This window comes from Synchiropus splendidus, chromosome 10 (assembly GCF_027744825.2).
Source record: "Synchiropus splendidus isolate RoL2022-P1 chromosome 10, RoL_Sspl_1.0, whole genome shotgun sequence".
Classification (NCBI taxonomy): domain Eukaryota; kingdom Metazoa; phylum Chordata; class Actinopteri; order Syngnathiformes; family Callionymidae; genus Synchiropus; species Synchiropus splendidus.
The window spans coordinates 8562866-8567683 of record NC_071343.1 but is presented as its reverse complement, the minus strand read 5'-3'; the positions used below and the strand labels follow the sequence as shown (position 1 = coordinate 8567683).

Below are 4818 nucleotides of genomic sequence, written 5' to 3'. Positions count from 1 at the left end.
TTTTAAAATTTTTCTTCACCCAATTTTGGGACTATTATCCATTCTTTCCATAATGTTAATGTTCTCAACAACATTGTTGTTACTTGCTGTAATTAAAATTTCAAACAAGGAGTGGTCTTCATGACATATTTTTCATAAACTGTATGAAAGATACAAATTTCCGGTGATAGAGGAAGGTCATAATTTAATGCAGTCTTCAATTTTCTGTGGATCAAAAATTTCCAAAAGATTGAAGAGTGCCATTTCTGGAAGACGTGAGTGACTGTCTTTTCATATTTTACATTTTTTAAAGATGCTAACCATAGCATGCTTTCTAGGAAAATGTTGAATGAAAATATGATGTATGTTGAAGGTTGAAGTTGATAAAAGAATAGTTAAAATAGTATTTTCATCCCACAGCTGTCCAAATTGTCGGTCTTCCAATGAGCTTTTTGGAGTCAACCATCATCTATGTTACATGTCTTTATTAGAGCCCTGTTTAGAGCCGTTGTGTATATTTGGGAGAAGTTTTAAAGCTCCAGCATTTGTGCCTGTGTGTCTGCCAGAGATCCTCCCGAGGGTTCGCCCTTGCAAATCTCAAAAAAGGTCATTGTGGGGAAGGACACTCGCACTTATTTGACCCCTGGGGTCGTGCGAGGCCTGTGTGACGGAGATAGCTGGTGAAAGTCAGATAATGCCATGCCAATATGAGATGTGTGTTAACCTCACGTGTGGCCTGAATGCACCGATTGCCTCATTCAATGTGTTTGCACACAACCTCCACACGCAACCATGGACTATGTGCCGCGGGCAATTTGACTATGTTGACTCATATACGCAGTGATGGTCAGCGCTCCATTAAAATTAGCGCTCTTAGCTTCTGGCGTTGGAAGACGATAAGATCTGGAGGAAAACGTTTGTACATAGACGACAATTCATCCGTTGGTTTTACTGAGCCTGAACGCAGTGATAAAAAGTGCATTTCCATTTCCATCATTCACTGCATTTATACAGTAAATACTAGCTTCAAGAGTGATAGGAAATTGCAAAATTATGCATTAAAAGGACACAGGTTTTCAAATTTGGCAAACAAGTAAGCAATTGTCGCGACTATGCTATTTAATACCGATAAACATCTGTATTTACTTTGTTTGCCAACCTATAACTGAGACTGTCAGTTGGTGTTACCCAACCTCCAAATGCTAAAATGCAGGTTCCAAACGTATCCGCTTGTACGTCTGTAGCCGTTTTCCTTCGGAAAAAAAAATGGACCATTTATTCATTTACACTCACAAATGTGTGTCAGTGTACGAGCATCTGTCCAGGCTGCGTCCTCATTGGCTGATTTTGTCCCCTCCCCCACATTTAAATGACCACAGTCGTATAAATGGTGGCAATATTGAAAATGTTATTGTCTTTGCATTTGGATCGGGATCAGCCAACCATCATATCGGTGTCATCGTCAGACCAGGGAGTTGCCTGGTCTTATTTTTATTCAATGACAAATAAAACACTCACCCGTAGATGTCAATCACAATGCATTCATCGACAGACATATATTGGTTAATACCTTCTTCTGCTTATATAAATCTGAATATCGCCCAAACAGGAAGTAGCGCAGGCTAACTTAGCTGGCAGAGCTGGAGCCAGTCAAGTGTCTTTTTGTTGATATAGATTCGTAGTCAGACTTGACTGAAAGAGTCAATCGAATTAAATAGAGGCGTTATCATGAATTAAGCGCGATGAATTGCATTTGAAATATTTGTGATACCCTTCATTTTCTTCTATTCAAACCTACAGTACGTACAGGCCTCTTTAGTATTCAGACTCCAAGGTACTCGTGGGATAAGCTAGTGCCAATATGCGTTCTCAAAACCAGCCATTGAAAGAGCAAGGCTTCCAAATGGAGACTGAGGTATTGCGAAATCAGAATCAGAAAAAACGTTATTAATCCCAAAGGAAATTGGAACATGCTCTGTGCACAACGTATCGCAATAAATTAAAAATAAATAATATTATAAAGTGCAGAATAAAAAGTGATACCAAAGAGCTTCCAAAACAATGTGCAACAAATGCCGTTCAAGAACTGAAAATGTGCCAAAAAAACCTTCATTGTTTTTTTTTTCAGGGACGAATCGTATGTTTTTATTGCCACCGGAAGAGAAGACCTCCTGTGGCGCTCGGTCTTTGAGTTGGGCAGTCTCAGTCTATTGGTCCATGTGCTACTATATTAGACCAGGAGCTGATGGAGGGGATGAGTGATGTTGTCCAGGATGCTCCTTAGTTTCAGGAGCAACCTTCTCTCCATAAGGAGTCCAGTCCATATTACTGTATCCCTGACTACTTTAGCCAAGTCGCTCGGTGCCAACTCTTTCCCTTCTCCACCTGGAAAATAACAAATGACCAACATTAGGAGGTGAAAGGGCGATAGGTGCCTGTGCCAACATGATGTCAGCCTCATGCTGAACATCAGCTAGATTCTTGAACGCTTCTCTCTCCGACTTGCTTCTAAAGCCACGGACACATTTGAGGGAACAAGCGCCGCTCTTTGGTCTAATTGCTGCAGCTGAGAGCCGAATTGTCTCTTGGACTGTTTTTCAGAAAACTTAATCGTGTGGACAAGCAGCGTGAACAAATTATCTGCACACTGTTTTCCCAGCCAAAGCTGGTAATTTAGCAGCAATTGACCTCCTGCAGTTTGCTAGCAAATGAAAACATGTAGGCCCGTCTGCTAACGAGGGGCTGGAAGACCCCAGGGTTCCTCGGGGCCCTGCTCCGCACAGTGGACACAGAGCCCCTCACTTCACTTCCAATTTACCTCCTTACCACCTCGGCAGGACACATGATCGTCCTCCGCTGGGCATTTAAGTCGGTGGACGGAGGGCCCGCGGGGAGAGCGTGTCAATATTGTGGTCGGGGGAGAACGGAGGACGACTGAGGTATGTGACCTAACTGGCTACTATTAGATGTAAACATATATCACGTTTGTTATGGTTCAAGTACTTAATACGTGCTTTAAATGTGACTAAACTGCTCAAAACAAGAGGCAATTTCACCTCCATGAAATGGCTTGCCGTCAGCATTCGGGCGCACTCGAAAGGGGGACTCTGGCCCTGTCGCTCAGACGCCCTTGAGATGTGGTCTGGGTTTGAAATCTGCGCTGCGATTCGCTTCATCTCTGCACGGTGAACACATCACGCTTCGGGTTCTTTGCTATTTGCCGATTTATTTAGGCGCCTTTAGGCTCAAGTGGGATGAAAAACTGTTACAGCAAGAGGGGGGCGACACATCAGGGAGATGAATGCAAATGTGAAGCCCAGAAAATGGCATGATAACAATCACTCGAATGTAATGTAACATACACCAAATACAAGAAAACTGAGTTGATCTAGTTTGTCTAAAAATATCTTAAATGTCGGCTGTATTCCTCAAGGAAAGGTGGCAGTGGTTCCCAAAACCTTTTTTGCAGCACCTAACTTGGCTCAAAAGAATCACGTTCTTCACATGTAAACGTTGTATACCCACCAGAATAGTACACATTCATAAACAAATGAGAGTATTATATGGTCTGTTCATTGTATTTTTGCCCCCAAAAGTCACAATACTCCATTCCATTTATTCAATTTAGTTGTTTCGGGAATCGTCGACATTTTTTGTAATTCGCACAAATATACAAGGAAATTCAGAAAACATTTTAGTTTACAGACTCATTTGTCAAAAAAATAGTGTGTAAGGTACTTAACACTACTTCATTTTACACGTCAACTATCAGAGAATTCCGCTGTTCTCAGGACACTCGGCAATCCTGAAACATGTTTTGCTAGCAGCGCTAAACATAGTACTGTATATTGTCTCTCTCTTCTTCTGTATAGAATTGTTTTTCCCTTTCCTCCCTCAAACGTGCCTCGCCCCTTCCTAGTCATTGCAACCACATTGGGAACCACTGCAATTTACTGTAGGCTCAGCTTTGCCTTCATTGTGAACAGCGATGATAAATAGAAGAATATACATTGAGGCACCCAATAAACATAAATTGTGTTTCAGCCTACACTGAGAATATAGGAGTAGGCTTTGGACATAATGATTGAAACCTTGTGTTATTCAGTATGACAGGAGAGATCGATGAAAATGAACAATTGCAATATTAAGCTGCGAACATTGAGGGCGTCTAAGGCTCCGTCGACAGGCCCCCAAGTGTCCGCCTCCCCGCGCAGTGTTCAGCTGCTTCTCAACACTCATAAAATTCATATACACACTGAGCCTTATAAACTGTAAGTTTTATCGATTTCCCTTACATGCATAAGGATCTTACAAACTCACAAATGCTATGAAAACAGCACTCCTGTTTCCAATAAACAGGTTTGGCTTGGGCCCTCCTCAAGTGCTGATGTAACAATGTGAAAACATGTGAGTAAAAGTCCAAGGTAGGATTAGCTCAGCGTACCTGTTTGTGTTTATGTGAGACGTTTTAATAGATTTAATCTGTTGGTACTTAGTGATCCTTTTTTTTTTGTGTCATGTATTTCCTTCGTGCGTCTTCTGGGCGGGTGTGTTTGAGTGCACGTGAAGGTAAATGAAAAAGTTAATTTCCTTTGTGTGGTCACTTGAATAAACATGGCTGCTTTATGGCGAGTGAGTAACTGGACCGCCGCAGCGAGTGTGTGTGTGGAGGCGGGTAAGCCAGTTCACCGCAGATATATACTTAATGTTAACGTAACAGTGACTCCTTTTATGAGCAGCAGTTTGTGATGCCAGTAACTCGCCGAGGCAGAATCCATCTGCAGACAACATGTGGGAGAGACCAACAAGCGGAGAGCGAATGACGGAGAAAGTCGCTTT

General features: G+C 42.1%; 1 protein-coding gene across 2 annotated transcripts in view; it reads left to right on the top strand.

Moving 5' to 3' along the window:
- Positions 1-2893: 2893 nt before the first annotated feature.
- The window catches only part of epha3 (eph receptor A3), a 102216-nt gene continuing 100291 nt past the window's right edge, over positions 2894-4818 (top strand). Inside the window, exon 1 of one of the 2 annotated variants that reach the window (XM_053878209.1) lies at positions 2894-2918. The gene's annotated coding sequence lies outside the window, so the exon portion shown is untranslated. The remainder of the gene's footprint in view (positions 2919-4818) is intronic. The other variant, XM_053878208.1, reaches the window with a different exon arrangement.